The following is a 22,995-nucleotide window of genomic DNA, read 5'->3' on the forward strand; positions in this document are numbered from 1 at the left end:
AGGTGCGCCCGCCCGCCCCGCGCAGCGCGAGCAGCAGCGCCTCCTGGCGGCCGCGCCTCGGCCCTGCACCCCCTGCCCGGCACCGCCGCGGCCCCGCCCGCACCGCGCCCGGGGCGAGCAAAGGAGCCCCCAGCGCCCCGTCAGGCCCCGACGGGGAAGGGACCGCCAAGGGACCCCTGCGGCCGCGCACGTGGCTCCGATCTCGGCAGAAGAAATGGCCAAGAGAGGGATGGAGGGCGCGTCAGCAAAGGGCTGCGGAGGGGTCGGTGCCTTACCGGGAGATCTGGCACAGCGCAGACCGAAACGGGCGGCACTGAACAGCCCCGCACCGGGGGCAGCGCAAACCGGGGCCAGGGCCGGGGCTCCCCGAGGGTCGCAGGCGAACGCAAACACTTCGGGAGCATCACCAGGGGCCCTTCCGCCCCTGCCCCGGGCAGTGCTGCCCTGGCCTCGGGCTGCCCGCACAGTCGCAGCGGTTTCACTGCAACGGACAGAGGGACAGCTCGCCCCAGGGGTTACAGCATCTGCGCTGAACGGAGAAGCCGCTTTCAAAACCGCTGCACATTTTCACACCATCATTAGCATCAGTTTAACCAGACTGCCTTCAACTGGGCCAGGCTAAGTTTCTCTTCCCTCACTCTGCTTCTGACATGGCACATCCATGCTTTCCACAGAATGGTAGTGCTATTTTTAGTTTCCCTGTGCTGCTTTTTATTCACTTTTAAATGTCTTAGAATAGCCCCATGCAGAATATAATCTACTGCATTTTGCTCAGATTCACAGGAGGACAGAGTTTTGTCAGGCAACTGAGATACAGGCAGAAAAATCATGGGACAAATTGCTGTAAGTGCACTTCAGGACTTTACAGTGCGGCTGCTTGGCCTGAGTGGTGCTGTGTCACAGGGCATGCCGTCATCACTCCTGCACGTGAGCACTGAGAGGTTGCAAACACTGAGCAACACAGCAGTGAGAAGCTTAAAACATAAACACCAGCCAGCCACGGGAAAGCATCTTCCTCAGGAGACCATCAACAGAGAAATTAGCATCCCCTCAGCATCCTGCCCTCAAGCCAGAGCAGCTGAGAAAAGCCAGATCCTGCTCAGTCGTACACTGCTCACCTCAGCTGTGCATCAGCATCTGGCAATTACTGAAGTCAAGAAAACACTCGGCTGTGCTTTCGGGTCTTTATCACATATGCAGAGCTGACAATTAGAAACATTGTCTTGTTACCTACAGACAAAGCAAATTTGAACTAGATACCGTACAAGGATGACAAAAATAGCAGCATTTTTAGGCATTTCTCTGAGTATGGAAGAGCCAGGAACCATCCTTTAAAGCCTCTGTAGACTCAAGGAGACAGTGTTCAGCCACCTTGTCCTGGAAGGCCAAGAACAACCAAACACAGTGACTTCTCCCAGTCCCAGATCTGGGGAGGACTCAGGCACACTCAAGGTATTCTTACATACAATAAATGAGCAAAACTATTGTAGAGCAGGATTGTGACAAAGATCAATAAACATTTTACTGCCTGTATAATTATTTTAACTAATTTGAAAGAGACAAAACTTTTCCAGGTGACAGACTTCACTAAGACACTGAAACCTTTGCTGCAATTCATAACCTCTGACTCTTCAGCTACTCTTTCACTTCTCCTGGCACGATTACAGCATAAAAGTGCTACTTAAAAAAATTATTTATCAAGTCACTTACTAAAGTCACTTTTTAGCTGAATTAAAATGTTTAAATCCTAGAAATAAAACATCTCGTGGACTCTGAGATATACAGGTAGGTGAAGATGTATTTAACAATCCCTTGGACTTATACTTGAACTTTAAATGCATAGATAAAGTGGTATCACTAGAAATTCTTCAGCATTCTATACCAGTCAAGAAACATTAATTATTATGGTCACTATATGAATGTATATATTATTCATTAAAAAAAAATAGGGGAGTATACCACTGACTGATTTTTTATTTTTAAAAGTAACTTTGTTTCCTTTATTCTGATGTTTTCCCAGCCTACTGTGGAAAATAATCCATTTTACCAATAAGAATAGTATGCTATACAGCTGTCACTCTTTAGGTAGGCTCAGGAGGAAGGCAAAGAGGAATGCAGTATGCATGGAGTTAAATACAGAGCAGAAGAGATCTGTAGATCCTCCTTCAGAGGAACTGTAGGAACAGCCTGCCATGCACCAAGCCTTAGGCTTGTTTCTGGTGTACCACTGAAGAAGTAGAGAGACCTGCTTTGGCATTTGTTTCTGATGTCTTTTTTGTTGTTGTTTTTTCATGTCTGGTAAAGCAGGTCAGGGACCCCAGCTAAGACGTCCCAGGTGCACTGTGTTGTAGACACACTGAAAGAAGAGAGAGTTGACCTCAATAAAAATGGGAGAAAGAAAAATTATTCCAACTGTCATATCTGTCCATACTAGGAAGGGATGACCAAAAAGACCAGTGAACTTGAGCAATGTCAAGCAGTAAGTCTGTGAAGAGCAAGGAACCAAATACATTACTTCAAACCCCATTTAGTTCTCCAATCCTTGATTTGCTAAATCTCTCCATTTTTCTGCTAACCAAATTATTTCATGATGGGGCATTCTAGGGCTTTAACCCAATGTCAGAGAATTCAGTGAAAAGAATTGTTTTCCACTCTTTTCAGTTAGCTTTGAAAGAGTCAGGGAGACTTTCTTAATCAATTAAATCAATCTATGTGTGGACTCACCCACATCCATTACAATTAGATTGTAGCCAAACATCCTCGTCTGACAGCCACCAGCTGAGAATGCTCTCCCAGCTGCTCTTTTCTCACCTCCCAAGGACTGGTGGATCTGCTGCTGCCTGAGTGCCTTGCACTCTGTCCCTCTTCAGTCAAATAGGAAAGGTTTGGTTTGACTTTAAACAGCAGAAATTAAAGAGCTTTCACATGAGCAGCTTGCTGGGGTACAAGGTGAGCAGCCTCCAGCACGAAGAAGGTAGTTAAGGAGGCATGAGTTGCCCTTATGAACCCTACCACTAACACAGCTAGCTCCAGAAGGGGCCATCCTCCATGCTGTGATCAGGAGAGCCCCAGTCTTGCCATGAACCCCTGCTGGAGGGGTTTTCAGCCACTGGGAGCTGGCAAAAGGGGGTTTTACCCCACGCGTGCCGACACAAAGAAGCCCAGAGGTCAACGCTAAAACCCCCCGGGAAGGGGGCACTCAGTGCCCACCACACAATGAAAAAGGGGTAGAGCTCCTCACCCAAAAGGGGCTGTATCTTCCAGTTGCTGTTAAGCAGGCACACAGGCGAAGGCAAAGAAGTGAAGAGAGGGGACTCTCCCTATGTGTTCCACACAAGCTTATTCCCGTCAAAAGACAGGGACGAAAAGGCCAATTGGGGGGAGGGTCCAGGGATCTTATACTGGGTACAGAATAGGCGGGGAAAGGGATCTCAGCCAATGGGATAGAGACAAGCAGGTGGGATTGACAGGAAGGGAACCAATGGGAACAACACATAGGAGGGACTCAGGGAAGGATCCAATGGGGCATCGAGGAACAAAGAACTTTCTAGAACTAATACATATTAAAGAAGGGAAATGAATATACATCATTCATACATAAAACAAAGAGACAAAATATTAACCAATCAGGGGAAAACATGCAAAAGACAAAACAAGGGACTCATGGGTTCTCACCATGACGAAAAGTTACATGCTAAACTTCGGTTGCTAACCTCCACAGCTGGTTGTGTTGAGTTTTCCTCAGAAGAAAAAGTAGGTGCAGCCCCTTGCACCGCTGCGCTTTGCTTTTGAGTCTACATAATTCTCACATTTTTCTTGCCTGAAGATGACAGGATGAGAAAGATTTACAGCTGTGTAAAGTCACATTTATTGACTTTTTGTTTTGTCTTTCATATATAGCAGCACAGATTCAGGTTTGATCTCTGGGAAATACAGCCACACATGAAAATTGTGCATGTGTGTGTGTGTATGCTCCTGCTCAAAAGACACCCTGTGATGACCACCCTAAGCAAGAGGAAATAAGGCTGACTGAAAACACCATCAGCTCTTCCCAGCCATTAATTTCAGCAGTGATGCAAAGCTGATAGATAACGTCATTGCAGGTGGGCACAAACATCCAGCTTGCTTCAGCCCAGGTGAAAATGGCAGGTCTGCAGGGCTCCAGAACATCACCCAGGCTGCCTCCACCACCTCCAGCCGCTCTCTGTCTTGCTGCCCAGGGCCCTGTGCTCTGCCAGCAGCACCCATACCCCTGGAGCAGGGAGAGGTGGAAGTGCTGAGCCATGAGGAGGGGAGATGCTGATGCTGCAGCAGCAGAGCACGGAAGGGAGCTCATCATAGAGGGACTTGGCAGGGCTGTGTTTACATGGGACAAAAGCCAAAGCAAAGAGTGCCTGTTGTGAAGGGAATGAGGAGGACATCAACGACCAGATAAGGGATTAGCTACAGGAAGGAATAAACTGACAAGGAAAGAATCCTGCCTGGCTGGTAGCAGCCATGATTCTGATCACCACTTTTCAGGAGACAAACACAGAGCTGCGTAGTAACATATTTGCCATTCAGCTCTGCAAGGAGGGATTATTAATAGAGTGCCAATTCCCTTCAGTTGGAGGGACTGGCACAATAACGTCACTGCTGTTGACTGAAGTTGCACATAGAGAGTATAAAGCAGCAGTAAATGCCAAGATTTCAAAATCCATTTTGCATCTGACATTCTCCTGGGTTATTTCAAGTGAAAGATAAATGCTCTATCTTCCAAGCAGTAATCTTATTTGACACCAACAACATACACAAGTAGTTAAGTTTGGAATAGGGTAACTTTCTCATTTTTATGCTTGAAAGCTGAAGATAAAATTATTAAGCATTTTGCATGTACAGAGTGTAAGAAGAGTGACTACTCTGCATAGGTATATGGATGGGAAAATAAGAATTTCCTTCCCCAAAAATAACACAACAGCTTTACAGCACAGGTAACATCTTCCTGCAGTAGGCATTATATTTCTGTAAAAGAGTAAAAAGATACAACATATTGACTACTTACCTGTTTCTCTTGACAGGCCAACAGCAGCAAGGCAATCACTGTTTGGGATTAATTAAAACCAGACACAAATCCTAACTTTGCCTTAATCCAGCAAACAGCTTGCAAGGGAAACTGCTCAAGTTTCCCTTGCTATTGCCTTTTTTCATATGCAGAATAGTTTGTGGAGCAGAAATGTAAAATCCACTAACAGATAGTGGAAATATGCTTCTATTTTCCATTGGGAATTTCTCAGGCAAGACTAAGACAAATGCTGCCTTTGCCTGTTTATTTCACTTTTTGGTGGGAGAGCCAACAATCAGCTAAAAAAAAGGTGGGGAGGAGTAAAAATAATTAACACATACAAACTCTTGTACTGGTGATTTCTGTCCTCTGGATGGGATTCAGCTACACAATCAATTCAGTAGTTCTGAGACCTCTGGTGAGTACCAACAACATCCTAAAGCACATCAGCATTTAGTAATAGAAAAGTCCTCCATCAGCTCCTTGTTTCTCGTCCTTTCATCCCCTTTTCATTGTGCTGATCACAGCTGTGATTGGCAGAGACAGAGATACAAAGATAAAATGCAAGTTGTGCTTCTCCTAACCTCTTGTGGGATTCAGAGAAGCTAATCAATGTTGCATTCACTGGTATTCCAGAGATCATGTTTGTTTGACAGTATCTAATCATAATTGCAGAAATCCCACTGCAATACAGAGTTTGGCAAACTCATCTTGGAACAGCTCATTTGGTGCAAACTTAGATTATATTTTAACTTCAATGATGAGAAATTACTGAGACGATGACAAGCACGGTTGGTTTTAGATGCCACAAACTGAGGAAAAAGAGGTAAGTTACCTAAAATAATCTCATCACTTTTTGTTCTCATAAAATGCAAATTTCTGCAAGTGGATGGTTTGAAGATCCTAGTTTAAATGTAAAAGGAAATAAAACCTAGAAATCAACAAATACTGATGTTGATCTTCTATGTTTTTCTGGTACAGATTTCTTTTCCCCTCTCTACTTTTTGCTGGTGTTTCTAGAAAATAAGAAATTATTACAGCACTTTTTTTACTTCTTTTTGTTTATAGCACACGACAGAAGTTTTAAATCTGGTTGTAAAATTGACCTATTTTGCATTTCTATTCTGCACAGATTATCATATTTCAGGCTGCAGAACAGAGCATGTCATACATATGAAAGGAAGGGTACAACAAATGGTCTGAAACTCTGGACTGATGGCACAAAAGCCCAAATTACTTTTCTGGACAGAAGCTACATGTATTTGGGCTAGCTTATATTTGGTTGAATAATGGATTTTCCAGGTCAGCTGACAAAAGGAGAAGAAAAATGATGTTTCAGATGAAAATGAAATGGAGTTTCAGGGCAAGGGAGGTATGTGGTAAAAATAATAAAGATCAACTTTAAATGTTGTTTCGCATCTTTGTTCACAGACAGATAAATTGTGTATTAAACCTACATACCTCAATCACATAGTGAACAGGTGTCTTTTTTTCAAGTTGACCAGCTCCATTACTAAAATGTAAAGTTCAAGGTTAAATTCTACAGCCTGATTCTTTCACTTCCCATAAAGACAACTGGGTTTTGACTCAAGAAGAAGCACCGGGCTGGCCTGCCATGCAGAAAAGGAGAATTTCCTGTTCCCACTTATGCCTCACAAGGGTCCTCGCTGGCCCTGCTCACCCAGGTGGACTGCCAGGGAGTGCCGAGTAGCCAGGGAGGTTAAATGAGCTATGGGGAGCCGCCGACACAGCTCCCGGCCAGGGCAGCTCCCGCCAAGCTCCAGGTGTGGAGGGCTGGAGCCGGGAGCTGCAGGAGCCTGGCTTGGTTCCTCTGAGCACATCTTTCCGAGGCCATGGCAAAGGGTCTCGTGTGCCAAGACCCCTTCTCAAGCCCTCACTTCACCATGAGGATAAAGATCCTCAAGCTTTTACACAGCAGAGTATTTGGCAGAAAAGACATTGATTTGGTTTTTTAGAGGTACATACAAGAAATACATTTGGCAAGAGAAAGGTGCTCTGCACTTGCACACCTGCACATCCACCCATTCACCTGGCAGGCTGCTCCAGCATGACCCGATCAAGTGGTCCTCCAATTCAGCCCATCGGTAATTCAGTTCTGGTGTCAGTGTTTCAAGGTCTCTTTAAGCATGTCCTATAAATGAGATGAGATTTTAAAAAATATAAAAAAAAAGGAGTCCAATGTATTGGTAGCAGTCAACAAGGAAAAGCTATGCTAAAATACATTTTGTACAGCCTTACCTGTTTTAATGCCTGGTAATTTTCAGGACATTTGTTTTCAGGCTTTGTCATTCTCAGTTGTTCATACATTTGCAGGCACTGAATTACCCTCTCCCAGTACATCTGCGAAGAGAAACATTTATGGAGATAAAGGGATATGATTTAATTTCAGACTCAAAGACTAAACAGCGGTGTTATGGTTTTTCCTCACTATGCCTGAGCCAGCCCTGCCCTCCAAGCTGTCAGTGAGTTCATTTCCTCAAAAACAACAAGTGTTATCAAAGTAAAAAAATGGAAGTCAGTGAAACTGGAGCTAATGGCTTTAAAAACACCTTTGATTGCCAATTCTTTTGGCTTGTGATAACATGGTAATATTCTAAAATTGGCTTTGAGTCTGTAAGAAGCTGTTTAGTGTATTTCAGACTTGAATATTTCTTACCTATGTAAAAATGCCAGTACTTGGAAATACAAAGCACATTACAGTTATACCGTCTTAAAGGAAACAAAACATGCATGCTGAAACTACTTGCTTAATTTCTGTTTTGAGTGTTAATATTCCTTGTCAGAAAACAGGTGGAAGACAAGTACACAGACATCTCTTCTCCATGCAGGCACATAATGCTCGTGCTTTCCAGCCTCCACCTCCATCAAACCTCCAGTGTGCAGCTTCCATTGAACTGCCCACAGCCAGGGGCACCTCTTGTACTTCCAAAATAAAGAAACCACAACTTGGAAAACAATGTACAGCACCAGTTGCCTAAGCAGAGCAGACACGTCAGTTGTCTTGGAATTTAAATGACCACAGCTTTGGAGCGGGCAGATCAGAGGCAGACTTAGCCTGAGTAGAAGAATCACAGCATTGACTTCAAGCACTTCATAGGATCCAAAGAAACCTCCTTTGAGGTGTAAACCCTACAGTCTGAAACCTTCTGAGAGGTCCTAGGACTTAAGAAAAGGGCAGGAGCTGGTAAACAGAGCTCTTTGCTGAGCTAGGGAACAACATGAAGAAGAATCATACAGCAGTGTGAAATGGTGGGTGAGGGAAACATGATAAAAACAACTGAAAAGTGAAGCACAGATTGCATCCTGGTGAAGAAAACCTGGTCAGCTTCTCTCATGAACATGAGAGGGGGAGTGGAAGCAGATTAGGTGTAAAACTGAGTGAAAATCATGCTTTTTTTGGGAGGATTCTGGGGGTTCAGCATACTTAGAGAGCCACAGAGAGGTTGTTCATTAAAACCCCTCAGGTTGCAGGAGCTGCTCAAACACCACACCCCATGCAGTAAACACAACACTGCTCCAGAGGCATGAAGACAGACCTGGTCAAACACTGAACTCTGCTAACACCAAGGGAAACACACAGTGCATCTGCGGGGCAATGCAAAAGGGGCAGGAAAATGGTCACAGAAAGCACCATATTATTAGAGATGCTGTGAGGACTATCAGTGTAAAAACCACTACCACAATACATTCAAAAGCACCAGTCTAACTTGAAAGCTACAGATTGATTGACAGCTTTCTGAAGTACATTTCAAGCCCAGTACCCTTCCTAAATCCTTGTGTTAAATCCTTGGACTCAGTGCTTCAGATTGTCAATGCTTTTCCTATTGATAGTATCCTGGGAGTCACTGTCATTTCCCCATTCCTGAGAGGGATTCAGACTGTGTCGTGGTCTCTGGAGGGATCAGAGATCACTGAATCCTGTCCTCCCTAGAGTAATCAGAACCAGAAAAAAAAAAAATTGAAATAACATCCTCTGCAATGAAGCGGGAAGACAATTCTTAAGCAATCCTCAATTTACAGGGGTGACTTTTCCACTGCTCCTCTGACACAGCTTAACACCCCTTCCTCTGCCTTATTGTCCCCACAAATCTGGTGCAGCTCAGGCAGCAGAAGTAATCCACTAAGGGCAATGAATACAATATATGATGCCTTCAAAAAGTTCTTAAATCAAGGTTTCTTAAAAATAAAAATTATAGAGCAAGAATCAACATTCAAGGGCAGTCAATCAGATGTCTGAATTATGTCCTGCCTTTAAAATATACAGCGGATAACAGTTTTTAAATGGTCCCTGTAAAAGCTTGAATGTGTACTGTACCTTGACATTAAGTCCTCAGTAAAGTACTTACCTTCAGGATTCTCCCCATTTACTGGTCTTTTATTCTGCTTCAAACTAATCAGAGCAGCTGCTCCAGAATGTAAAAAGAAAAAAAGGCAGATGTATGATTTACTGCCAGACTCCGAGTGAGGAAAAGGGCACACACCCATCACTGCAGGCAAACAACAAGCAAAGAAAAATGACTGAGCAGCAGAGGGGAGGCAAGAGGGAAAAAGTGTGGGCTGGGCAGGGAGTTAGTACCTGATAACTCATTAATGCGTGTACAAGGCCAGTCTGACATCAGGGAGTCTGTTACAGGATTGCAGTGGAATTATGGCATATATATACAGGCAAAAGAGGCCATTAGCTTCAAAGAACCACTTATTTATCCTTTTGAGCAAAATCCAGCAAGCCCTGAGCTCACAAAGCACACAGGAAAATGCAGAGCTTTGTCTGTTGTAGATCCTTACTGAAGTGTCAAAAGAACTTCAAAAAACAGCAATAAGTTGCTTTTAGTTCCAAAGATTTTCCCTAATGATTACCTCAGGATTTACATTAGAGCTTCATTTTTACTGACCCACTCCTTTATGGAATTCTCCACGTACCTACTGTTCTGCACACCCCGAACTGAGGCTATTCCCTTTCTCATTAGTGGGCATTGTGGGCAGGCTGAAAACAGTTTGCCTTTTCCTGTTACATCGCTTGAATTTCTTCCCAGAAACTTCACTCTTGTCAAGTTCTTCAGTTCTTGGCTGAACCTGACAGCTGATCACTAGCCTGTTTTGAATATGTGAGCACTGCACAGCTGGGCCATTTCTGAATAAAATTGTCCCTGAGAACTATTAACACCGTAAAATATTACTGTGTCCCGCAGCTGTAGGGAGGAGGAGAGAAGATCCAGCAGGCAGGAATTGTGGAGCAAGATTGATTTATTTAATTATTTTACAAACTCTTTTATAGACTTTTTCTTCATAGTCTTCAGCCACCCCTTGGGGGTGATTGGCTAAAATCCTAAAACATCCATTGTCAAAATATTTTCTACTGTACCATAAACAAGACTTTTCAAGGTTGCAGGTGTTTCATTGTTTATAGAACTCTGCTACTATCTTCCGTGAGAGAGAAAAGTCTCCCGCAGACTTTGAAAATAGCAAGAAAATTCTTGCTAGCAGCATTTTTGTATCCACAGAGAAAACCACTGAGATGCCCTAACAAATAGCAGTACCTTTAGGTCCTACCTGTGCTGCCATGGGTCAGGTTCGGGGTTGCACATTGGTTATTTATAAAAGTGAAGTTTTGAGCCACTGTGTCAGCACAATGTAAGAAAAAGGAAATCTGGCTACAGAAAAGTATCCAGGAGCCACATCAGCACTGCTGTGAGCCCGGCTCAGGCAGGAGATGAAATTCCTGGGGCACCATTTCACTCTGCCCAGGGACAATGCTGCAGCTTCACAGTATCCTTGGATGTGAACATCCAAAACCACAGTACATGAAGGCTCACCCTCACTCCAAGGATAGGGGCCTCTCAGATCCCTCCTCCAGTCTTTTCCAGAGCCACTTGTTCACCCTCCACTCACTGTCCAGCCCAGACTACAAATGCTGCTGTGCCCCTGCTCTGGAAATACCTTCTCCAACACTGGCAGTCCAGCCTGGTGAGGAAAAGCAGATTTGGTCCCGTAGCATGCCACCTCATGTTTTGCAGTAGGAAATGTAGATTGCACATATTTAATTAATGGAAAACACAGATAAACAAGCAGATTGCTTACTTCAATTATCTGCACAGTGCCTGCAGGGTTACCATTAAAAAACATAATGAAAGATAACAGTCAAAATTGGTAAAAAGATGCAGACAGGAGAGTACAATCTGCAGCTTACCTCGATGACGACTAAAAACACCTCTCCACCAGCTGTGAAATGAGGGAGGTTGTTCTTGGCAAATGAGTATAATACAAAGTTTTTTAGCTGTCTGTAAGTAATGTTTACCTGGTGCACCTTTACATAATTAAATAACTTCCTTGTGAGTATTGCCCAGACCCATTTTCCTAGAGGAGGAATAACTTGTCTAAAATAAAGACAGAGAAGGAAGGAAAGCAGAAGTTGTCTCTTAATTTATTTAAATTTCTCCCAGAGGCAATTTCTCCAGAATCCCTCAAATTTCATGGAGTCAAGCATCTGCTTTCCTTGCAGCTTAACTTACTGAAAGAAGCATTACCTGGACAAATAACCCTCTCTCTAAGCAGCTTAACAAGTTTGTGTAAATGTTTGAGGTGCTGTAAAGAGGCAAGAAAGTAATTTCATATCCTATTCAGAAAGGTAAACAATTTTCATGTTATTTTGAGTCTCTCCACTATTTGCACTACCAGATGGATTAGATGAATACTCTGTGGGATGGCTTTTCTGGGTGACATGACTCATGTGTAGCAAAAGGTTCAAAACTGGGAGTGAAAAGTGGTTTCCAATTCAGTGGTTTTAATAATTAGGTGCAAACCCAAGTCCTTTGAATGACTTAATTTGTATTTAGTGAGAATGTTAGTGAGACCAATGGTCAAAATTCACTGTTCAGCTGCACTTGAAAATTAAAATGGCCAACAATGCCAGCAGACTGAACTCCCTGGCTCCTCCCCTGTGTAAACTGGCTGTTTGTAAAACAAATACCAGAGTTATTTTTGTTGCCTTCTGTATTCAATAGATGCCCATGTTCAGTATTGAGAAGGATTGGTTGAGATATCTGACATTTTACCTTCCTCCTCTTCATCTGGTCCTTTTCCTAAGCGGCTGTGGGAGTATCTCCCTCTTACAAAAGAAAGTAAAAAGATAGAAAAAAAATAGCTTTCCATTCAAAGGTCTCTATGGGACTGAAGGCATCTCATCGACCAAAATTTATCTCTATAATAGCTTTAGAAGCAAGCACTCCACTAGTATTGCAGTTGGATTCCTCACTCAAAACAAGCCAGAGGACCAAGTTCTTCAGTGGTTTAAACATGGATTTCAGTGACTGCGTCAGAAATCTCCAGAGACAGAAAGGATTCTGTTTTATTGTATCTGTCCAAAACCTGTCTGACAAAACAAACTTTTTGCCTTATCAGGTGCCCAGGTATTCCTGTAAAGTTGTGCAGTGGTCAGTGATCATCACCTCAGGTTTAATTGTATTAATGGGATGAAATTAAATAAACTACTGGATTACAGTGAGTATCACTGGATCATTATTTGCATTTTCTCAGCCACAAAGACATTGTGTGACTGGAAATAATTTAGTACCAAACACTCCAGGGAAAAATTCACCAGATGTGTTAATGGCTCTGACCCCCAGAATGAAGATTTAGGAACAAGGTTTAGTTAGGCACAATTTCTTCTGATAAAATGAGTAAAACACTTGCTATATCATAATAAAACAGAGAGCTTGCTTTCTCAAGGTAGCTGATTCCAAGGAAGGTATAAAAATCAATTGTGAATTCAGTATTTCTGAGCCTGCGCAGTCATTTCAGAACACATGGTTCAACAAAACTCATCCACCTTTACCCTACCTACCATCTCTTAGTAGAAATAAGGGTAAGACATATAGTTCTGAAAGTTAAATGTTGTTCTTGCTATAGCCTTCACTTCATGCTTTATAAGATTTTTGAAGCAAATTCCTTGCTTCTGAAACACAGACACCTCTCATTTCTAGCTAAAAGATGAAGTCCAATTCCTTTTAAATGAACTGAATAGCTCTAATAAGACTGGTGGGTAAAAATTTCTCCAGTTCTGTATTTAAGGGTATCTAATAACAACACAGCATCTTGTGGAATTGAGATTTACAGATTAAGTTTTGCACCACATTAAAATAACTCATTTATCTATTTCAAGCTTGTCACCTTTGAGTTTCATACACTGCAAACACGCAGTGAGGAATAGCCCTGCTGACCCTCTCTGTGCCATTCATTATTATACATCCTTCCATCGCACTTTTGTTTATTATACTGCTCTGAGAATTAAATGGGTTTTATCTTGCCTAATACTGTCTCAAATCAAAGCCCCCTTATGCCTGTAATTATTTCAGCTGCCTGTTTTTGCCCCCTTCCACTTTCAGCTTAGCCTTATTTGAAAGAAGATGATTTTGCATCCATTTCTCCAGCTGCAAATGATCAGTAATAAGAAGGCTGGAAACAGGAATATAGTAAGCAGGGAGGCTGCCATGTTATTAATATTTATTTCATGCTGGTATCTAGAGGCATCAGCTGAGCCAGAGTCCAATTGCGATAAGCTACACAGACTTGTAGTACATGACAGTCCTTGCCCAAAGGATTGCCTCATGAGGGATGCAGGAATCTTGGAGAGGCAGAATTCCTATTGTAAGTTTACTTGTCTTATGCAAACTCATTACCTTTTGACTTCCCAGCAAATGCAGCCTGCACCTGGTGAGAGCATGGTGTGTGTTTGATAACAAGAGCACTTTCATTTCATCCTCTACAAAGGGAGATGGTCCCTGCTGTCACAGATCCCTGTGCAACATTTGCCACAAAGCTACAAACAAACCGTTCACAGCATCTGCACATGGTCAAAAAATTAGGCCATCATATACCAGAGAACTCCACTGCTGGCAGTAGGGAGGGGTAGAAAAACTCAGTACTCCAGGGAGCAGCCTGCCTGCTGAGCAGTCATGGAGAAGACAAGCACAGACCCCGTATCACATGTAGCCATAATTTTAAAGCATGAAGCATTTCACTGACCAAAATCGCTCCAATCCACGCCCTGGGGAGAATGTATTAGGTATTAAATGGCCTGTTCCCGGAAAATTTAAGTGCTTATATTGACAATGTCATCAAGGAGGAACATTTCAGAAACATCAAGCAGATAAATAAAAGATCTAAATCTCAATTATAACATAAAAATTGAAACACCTAAGAGACTTGGACACAACAACCTGATGCTCACAACCTCTGCTGCTTTCTGCTGTCACCAGCTGTGAGTGGCAGGAGAAGCCATGTCAGTGCCTGAGCTCATCCCTCTCCTCCCACCTGGCAGAGGGTTCCCTGCTTTGCATGCTCCCACCCACCTCCTCCTAAGCCAGCCCCTTTGCCCTGTGCCACGGGGCTGCCTCCTGTTCACCTCCCTCCTCTAAGCTGGAGAGTCTGCAAGAGCCCCTGTAAGTGGACAGGCATGTTTGTTTGCCTGCATTTTTCTGCTGCGGACAGTGTGTGAAATGGCCCTGTTACCACAGCAAAAGGCAGGATGTTTGCTATATAGGCATAAAGGTGGCTCTACAACAGCTCTGCTCACTGTGTACATGATCTTTTTAGCAGGGAAAACAGGGCAGGTCAAAAAGGAGCGCTTAAAAGTAGACAAACATCTTCACCAGTGCACGAGCACCAGTCCCATGAGCACTCTTGCCCTTGGAGTACACTTAGGGAAACACAAAAGCAGGCAGAGGAAAAGAGCAGAAACAGTGCTGGAAGAGCTCCTCGAGGCATTAAAGGACAGTAGTCAGACCTTGATTATTTGTCTTTGATTAAAGGCATAATATTAGTTAGTCACTTACCCAAGGTGCAGCAAGAATAAGGAATAAGGAATTTTTACTGGTTCCAACAAACTCACATCTTATGCCCAATTTTCTTAGATGATTAAGGAAAAAGTTTTACCTTGCTTCCTAAATAGGTCAGCAGCCCAAAATTATTTCAATGGTGACAATGCCCAGGTTATTCAAGGATGCTTCTCTTACCCCATAGCCATCCCTTTCTGACTATTTTTCTGATTTGGGACAGGTCAGTTTCCTTCACCTGCCTGTTTTATGCCACTGGCATATTTTTAATTATGAAATAGCAAGTGGGTTCTAACACACAATGAGAAATGGAACACAGGTGACTGCAAAGCTACAGGTAATAATAATTCCTGCAGTGTTTCAGGTCGAACAAGGCTTAATGTGATTTTAACACAATTACCCTGTTACAGCAGGGATTACTGTAACACGCATATATCAAACCAGGAGTCCCGTGGAAAAGAAATATATATGTGGACAGATTCTTGGTAGATGTTTCAGAGATGTTTATTTCCCCAGCCGCATGGCCGGAGCTCTGCCGAGGAACTCTCACAGTCTGGACTGAGGGTCCTTGCCCGCACAGGGAACACAAACCAACCAATGGGAACGAGGCTGACCAGGGGCAGGGAAACCCCGTGTCTGTCCCCTCAGGGCCCCTCTCCCAGGGCTACACGGCAGGGGGAGGAGACCCCGACGTTTCACCCGTTTATTTTTAACAAAAGGGATGTAAAACTTAACATTGGAAACAACAAGGACAGTTTCAAAACAAAACAAGCCACCCTCCTGAGTCTTTAAATGTCCAAACAGATTCTGTGGAACATCTTAGGGCTGACAGAAGGGAGACAGAACTCTCCAAGCATGCTTTGTGGGGAAACTGAGGCAGGAGAGGGTTTGATTTCTTCCCTCCCCCTTTTCATCCCCCACTCGGCATTGGAAAGGGATTTTTGGGGAAACAATTGGCAAAGGTATGGTTTTGTGAGGGAAACCATGGATGAAAAAACAGATTGGGAATACACTGGGGGTAATAGGACATAGGGTAAAAGGGAAAGGTGGGATTAGGAAAGGGAGACTGTAAGGGGGGCTTATAATGGAGATATTGTCTAACATGACTACGATTTTTTGCATATATACTGCCTTTTACAGGAACACCATCAGGCCCAGTGACCTGCGATGCTTGTAACCCTTTTCTACCTAGTACAATTTTGAATTCTACCACCTCTCCATCTCCCAAGCTTGGGATGCATTTTTCAGGGTTATTCTTTTTAATAGCAGTTCTATGCACGAATATGTCTTGCTGGTTGTCACATCTCGTTATAAAACCATAATTTTGTTTAACATTATACCATTTTACTATTCCTAAAATCTTAGCTACAATGGTATTTTCCTTTTTCCGAGTGGCTGCTGTTTTCTGTCTCGCTGCGTCTTTGCTCCCTCTTTTGGTCGCTCCCGTGTTGGAACTGTCGGGGCTGCTCGTGCCTGCGCGCTCTTCCAGGGGTCGCGTTCGGGGCTGCGCGGGCCGGGCTGCGCCGCTCAGTTCTCTGTGCGTCGCCTCCTCTGGTCGCAGCTTCGCTGCCGCTGCCAGGTGCTGCATCTCGGCCGGGCCCCTGAGCGACGACCCCCCCACACCCTGCTCTAGCACGCGTTTTGGCTGGGCACAGCTCTGCTCCACCGCCACCGCCGCCAGCCGCTGCCCGCGCACCGCCCCTCTCGGTCAGGCGTTCATGGGGCTCGCTCCACCACACACTGTGCGGGGCCGGGTGGGCACTGCCGGGTCCCGCCGCTCCCGCCGTGCCTCGCTCTGCTGCCGACACTGCAGCTCGCGTGGCTCCGCCCACGCGCGGGAACTGCCTCGCTGCTGCTCGCAGAGCGCTCGGTGCACGTGGCCTGGGCCACACAGTCCCTGTGCCAGGCTTCCCTTCACCAGGACACAGCTGACGTTGCTCAACAGTCTCGGTAATTAAATAATATTCACGAAAATATTCTTCCATCGCCATGTATTTTGACTCAAAAATTAACTGTGTCCAAACGGTATTCCGAAAGTCTTTGGTAAGAATTAAATCCCAAGAAACATAGAAAAAGTTCTTAAACAACCATGCCAGGAAGTGTTTCAGTTCTTTTTGAGCTTGAATCAAGCTAAAATTTACAAATCATTTTTCAAGAATGTTTTCAAGTTTAAGATAAATGTCCATATGCGGCTCTGAGAGCCAAGAGTCTTCCCATGGTTCCTCCATAGTTTAGAGATGGAATAGCAAAACAAAACCAAGAAGAGGAATCCAAAGTTTCTAGGGTTTACTCACACAAATCAGTCGCTTAGGGATCGGGGATCGTTCTGCTCGCAATTCCCCACCATTTGTTACAGGGGGGATTACTGTAACACGCATATATCAAACCAGGAGTCCCGTGGAAAAGAAATATATATGTGGACAGATTCTTGGTAGATGTTTCAGAGATGTTTATTTCCCCAGCCGCATGGCCGGAGCTCTGCCGAGGAACTCTCACAGTCTGGACTGAGGGTCCTTGCCCGCACAGGGAACACAAACCAACCAGTCAGGAACGAGGCTGACCAGGGGCTCGGGAAACCCCGTGTCTGTCCCCTCAGGGCCCCTCTCCCAGGGCTACATGGCAGGGGGAGGAGACCCTAACATTTCACCCCACTGTAAATTTGCCTGATTCTTTGTCTTGCACTTGGATTTCCCATGACACGGCCAAATCTACCAGACATCATCAAAAGCAATAGTAAGGGGTATATTTATCAGACATTTCAAAATGGATAATAAACTTTAAAAATCCCAGCTTCCTGTGGACTTTGGGAGGTAGAAAGGATAGAAAACCAGCGAATAGAAGCAGTGCCTGAGCTATGAAAAAGACATGGCACTGCAGTTAATTCTGGTTTAGAACAAATGCATTAAACATTTATTTCACCAAATGTTAGTTTAAAACAATCATTAAAATCAGTTTTCTCCCTGTCCACTGGAGATCAGTTATTCATTGAAAGCTGATGAAGCTTCCCTAATTTCAACATTATTCTATGCTCACATAACAGATGTCATTATATTTTAGCTTCATATAATAATGCTTCTCAATTTATTTCTCACACTTTCTATCTCCTGTTGCAAACCTTTATACCGAGCACAAGCATTTCATTTAAAAATGAGTCTCCTAATGACCCTTTTCTGGCAATAAATGTACAGCATTGTCCTGATTTGCAGTGTATTCTATTACCATCCTCATGAGCTGTTGAAATCAGGTGGGGCAGTGTTTCCTTGCCTCCTCCCCCCAGACTATCTTGCTGTTAATGGCCCATCAATACCATGCCACGTGACTCAAAGATAACTCCCTCCGGACTATCTTCTGTTAATGAGCCCATCAACGCCTGGCCTCATAACTCATCATCCCATTGTGAGATGCTCCACCCAGAGGGAGGAACCAAGCATCCCATCATGGATATAATCTGAGACTCTGAACACCAGAGACAACCCTTCCACTGGATTTCCAGAGGACAGGAGCTACACAGCCACCACTGGACCTTCCGAGGAAGAGCAGACCCTTTCTACAGGATCACCGCTTGAACAGAACCACATCCACCACTTCAGGAGGACTGCAGCCACCATTTTATCAGACTGCTACCACCACCCCGACTAACAGGGTGTCAGGTTGTATCCTGACTCTGTCAGTTTGAACCAGTGTTTTCTGCTTTTTTAAAATTTTTTTTTCCCTATTAAATTGTTATTCTGACTTGGTGCTTCCCACTGGTTTGTTTTCAAACTAGTACAAGCATGTATGAAGGGAGAGCAGTACACACACATTGTGGTAGGTCTGGGGTGGGTCGGACGGTTGGGACGGACGGAGACGAGAGATCTCTGAAGTCAGATCTTGGAACATGTGGTTTATTGCAAAGGGCGTGGGTACAGGGGCACTGCTTAGAGCTGCCAGCCGCAGCTCGGAGCAGGCCCAAGACAGTAAGAGTGTAAAAGTAAGAGCAAGTAAGTAGAGTGGATGTAAGTAAGAGTGGAATAAGAGTGTGTCTGAAGTCCTGGTTACAATACAATAAATCATCTTCTGTACTGAATATTCTAATTTTCACTAACCAATCTAATACAAGATACAAATCCTATAGCATTTACATACAGCCTATAAGAGTTCTTGTATTACCATAGAGTGTTACATCTTAACTTCTAAAAACTACTCTTTGGACCCCTTCTGCTGAGCTAGTAGGGTCTGCTCTGACCCTTGGACCTGCCTGCAAGCAGAGGGTATTGTTCAATCAAGAGGGGATTACCTTCAGTCGGCCATAGCATTGTTTTCCAGTTGTTCAGTAACTAAGACTTGGTATCTCAAAGGTGGCTTTCATTTCGATGTCGCTTATAGTTTTCATATTCCCAAAATCTTTTGTCAGGCAATCATATTTATAAGGCTTTCCTGTTTCATCTTCCCCAACAACACATCAATTATTTCTGAGCCAGATCATCTCTGCTCTTTTAATTTTCTTCAGACTTTGTTTAACTAGTCATTCATCATAGCATTTTTGCACTTCATTATTTGCCAAGCTTTTCACTTCCCCTTCCAGATGAAGGTGAGGATGGGGGCCCACATTTTCCCATATCTCTATTATCCCCAAAGTATAACCCCAAAGATGCTTGAGGCTGATCTACCCCTTGCTGGTGCCTGGTGACATCACCAGTGGCTGAGAGCCTGAGGGTTCAGACTGGTTGGTCCCACGCTGCCTCTTCAGCACAGAGCATCCTGGGAGACATTGGACTAACTGGAGGACAGCAGGAATGATATCTTAGTTAATGTCTGCTGAAAAGGGCAACTGAAGCCTTTACCTTTTGAAATACAGTCATTTACAGTAATTAACACAGATCTTATCCGATTAGGTCTAAGATAATTGCTGCCATCTACTGCTGGAAAGAAATACGTGAAAACTGAAAGCCTCTTCCAAAAATACCTAAGGGTACCTTGAGGAAGTTTATTTCAAGTGCCAGCCTAGCTATGAAAAGGGGAGTTGTCACACACAAGCAAGGGGAATGTGACCCTGCAGTCTGGTGGCCAGGGTGTCAGGCTGTTGTGACACACAGACATTTCCCATCAACATAATAAAGGCTTAAACCCTGGGAAAATATTTTACTTTGGATTCCCCATTTGCTTGAAATTTAGTAGGTATTTTTCTCCCTCCTCCAAGTTTAGCTTTACTCATTTATAACTACTCAAATGTGTTAGAGTTCACATATGCCACTGCTGTCAGGGATTTATAGATAAACTTCATACTGGTCTGCAGTGAGAAAGTCAGAGAGAGGAGACAGATCTTAGAAGAGGAGAATGGAAGAGTTTGGAATAAGTTTATACTCATTCTAAGTTTTGGGGATAGAGCAAAATTCCACAAACAGGAATTCCAATGTCCTTTTCCCAGTCCCTCTGCCTATCAGGTATCCTTGTGCTACCTTTTGACCTCATGGTCACTCTGAAAGCCATACTAATGTTTTGCACCAACAGTGTATTCTCCCTCAAAAGCATTTGCTTTAACAGCCTTTCAGTCCGTGCAACACCAGTACCTCTGGGGATTTTATTTTGTTGTAATCATAGGAAAGCAACATGACTCCATCAAACTCCCTCACTCTCCCTAGTGTGTTGCTTCTTTAAAGGCTAATTTTTCCACTTAATTTTCAAGTATATCATTGTCTTCCCTGCATGTGCTCAGCAGCCTCAGGAATTCTGCTGGCTCTACTCAGCCAAATGCCCTCTAATTGTGCATGCTTCACCTCTGCTTGTGGTTCACCTCAAAGATCACCATTCCAGCACTTCCTCTCCCTCTCTGAACCAACTAACAAATAACTGTATGAGGACAGAGAAATATGTTCATTACCTGAGGGTCCAATTCTGTTAAACAAGCCATTGTTTTGTCTGCTTTTCCAGGAAATTGCTCAGCTAGTGGGTGTGTTATTTTTGCCTTAGGTGAGCTCCACCGGCTGTAACATTTGCCTGATTTCATCACACTGTTCTTTCTTCAAGGTGAAGAGAGCAAGCAGCAAGTTTTAACTTTCCTCTGGGACAGCCACTACCTCTGCTGAGCACCAGGATGTGGCTGCAGCAGAGCACCTTTGACTGAAGTTTTCACAAAGTCACACCCAAGATTTTGTCCTACAGAAAAGATCAATGTCAAGTTTGGTGAGTCCAGCTGTGCAGCAATCTCCCCAGAGCAGCCCCTGCTGTTCAGCTCTGCTGGGAACACAGAGATGCTACCACCCATCTGCATGTGTGACTCCACTGGTCCACAAGGAGGGGACAGACTGACAGAAAGGAATGAGACTGAATTAGACCTATCTGAACTACCAATCATTTTCCATTTCCTCTTAATTCTCAGAACCATATTACCCTGTCCTGGACATAAAACAGCTGAGAAACAGCACTTAGACATCAGCCTAGACCTCAGAGCAGCAGTAAAAGCAATAATTTTCTGAAGTGTGTCATTCTTTCTCCTGTACACACATCATACACCACACTTTGATTCATGTCAGCAGTAAAGGCCTACTCTTTATTCTCACACACTTTCCTTACATAGCTGCTAGTCAAAAGTATCTGAAATGCCCAAAACATTTACCACCATCATTGGAAAAAAAAAAAAAAAAAAAAAGGAATAATTAAAAAAAACCCTAAAATATATTTCTACAAATTAGACAAAACCAGGCCAAGAAACAAGTGTCAGAGACAGCAGGCACCATGCACAGGGACACTGCCCTGGACCAACACACTTTTCTGGGCCCGACTTTGTCTGACACAAGGTAACTAAGTCAGCCATCCTTCATGTTTAGAGAGACCTTATCCCTCCCTACAGTTCCCTGAAAGGTTCTAGCCAGGTGAGAGTTGGGCTCTTCTCCCAAGTAAGGGGGACAATGGCCTCAAGTTGTGCCAGGAGAGGTTTAGGTTGGATAGTAGAAAAAGATTTTTGCTGAAAGGGTGGTCAAGCACTGAAACAGGCTGCCCAGGGCAGTGGTTGAGTTGCCATTCCTGCAGGTATTTAAAAGATGTCTAGATGTGGCACCTGTGGACATGGTTTGATGGTGGGCTTGGCAGTGTTTTTTTAATGGTTAGACTCAGTGATCTTTAAGGTGTTTTCCAACCTAAACAACTCTGTGATTCTATGTTTCTGGCAGATAACTTGGCTGGGATGATTCAATGCAAAACAGCTGTTTCCAGGAAAAAGTCCATCCAGCCAAGCCAGCTGGAAGGGCTGCCAGTGTCAGCTGAACCATGGCTTTGGCAGCAAATCGTTCCACTCAAGTAGTAAATCTTCCACTTCACTTATAAGCTTGTAGTTGCAGCACTAAAGAACCTGGTTAGGTGAGCAATCCCTGATGAGCAGGCAAGAATCTGTCCCTGTAAATATAGATTTAATCATGTATTTAACAGCTTTTCTGAACCAAGATTCTGATGCATTTAAAATAAAAAAAAAAACAGGGGTGTTTTTTCATTTGTATTTTCCTGACAGAACCAGGTGCTTGAAAAATGTTTTGCCAGTAGAAAGAAACCATAGAAAGCTCTTTTTCCTCCTAGGAAAGTAGTCAACAGTCTTTCAGTGCCACAGAAATCGGCCTAACAGAAGCATTGAAGCATTTATGTCAGGTAATCCTACAAGGAGCTTTTCAGCTGTATTATTCAGAGAGAAACATCTGTACAAAATTTACCTGCCAGGAAAAAAGTCTCTACTGCGTTTTCCCAAAAGAAAAAATTTTATAACCTTTTGCTGATAAAGAAATAATAATTATCCACATAGGAGCATACCATTAGAGTTCCCTTGACAATGACTGATTGGTTTACTTATAAATATTTGCCATGGAAGGAAAAAAAGTTTGATGATCAAAAGACTGGTAGGTTTCTTTTGCTAACAGAGCTACAGTGGAAGGGGAAAAAAACTCCAAACCACAAGTTGCAGTGGTACTAGAGAACCTGAAAGCACAAATACCACAGCAAAGCAAAGAGCCACAGGACCACAGAGATGCTGCCAGGGACTGAGCACAAGGACGTGCACAGCTGCAGCTCTGAGGTGAGCACCTTATACCACTCAGCCTGACATTGCCTCGAGTTTAACAATGCCGTGTCTCCTCTGCC

This window comes from Corvus kubaryi, unplaced genomic scaffold (assembly GCF_017639235.1).
Source record: "Corvus kubaryi isolate FWS band 111438036 unplaced genomic scaffold, C.kubaryi_AGA036_p1.0 130, whole genome shotgun sequence".
In the NCBI taxonomy this organism is placed as follows: Eukaryota; Metazoa; Chordata; class Aves; order Passeriformes; family Corvidae; genus Corvus; species Corvus kubaryi.